This window comes from Solanum tuberosum, unplaced genomic scaffold (genome assembly GCF_000226075.1).
Source record: "Solanum tuberosum cultivar DM 1-3 516 R44 unplaced genomic scaffold, SolTub_3.0 scf00118, whole genome shotgun sequence".
Classification (NCBI taxonomy): domain Eukaryota; kingdom Viridiplantae; phylum Streptophyta; class Magnoliopsida; order Solanales; family Solanaceae; genus Solanum; species Solanum tuberosum.
The window spans coordinates 1,396,340-1,397,111 of record NW_006239043.1 but is presented as its reverse complement, the minus strand read 5'-3'; positions in this window follow the sequence as shown (position 1 = coordinate 1,397,111).

Sequence of the window (772 nt, the reverse complement as noted above, 5' to 3'; positions counted from 1 at the left end):
AACTCTAACGCACGAGATGAGTATGAAAGAAGTGAGAAATCTTCCTAAATGTTGTAGCCTCCCAATTATAGATGTGGCGCGCTTCACACCGATAACTAGGACTCTACAGACACGGCTTCATAGACTCCCTAGGACTCTTGAACTCTGTGCTCTGATACCAAGTTTGTCACGCCCCGAGCCTACACCCTGGACGTGGCCGACACTCGAAGACCATTGCTTGGCCCCAAGCGAACCCTTGGCCTGACTTTCTTAACTAAGCGAAAACCTAACTCAACAGAATAACTCCATGCAATGAAAGGTCATAAAAACAACCTAACTGATAAAATCTGGTCAAAAAGGCTACTCGTGTCTCAAAATAGAATATTTACATATATACATAGATGATAGACTCAATACTAACTGACTGACTGTCTATGAAGCCTCTATAATACTGAGATGGATGTTGGGACAGACCCCGCAACATCCTAATAAAACAAAACTAGGAAAAAAACGAAATAACAGAGTCCTCCGGAATGCAATGAGGCTCACCACTGACTCTGGAGTGCTCAACTGGATCAACGGCGTGCTGGATGATGATCCTGGGTACCTGCGTCTGCATCATAATAAGATGCAGGCCAACTGGCATCAGTACAAATAATGTACGAGTATGCGAGCTGGATAGCTAAACAACAATTTAAGCTTGAAAGGGATACAAAAGAGAACTTACCTTGGCACTATTCAACTCATGAGTAACTGAACTCAATATAAAGCAATAAGACACATGCAATAAATA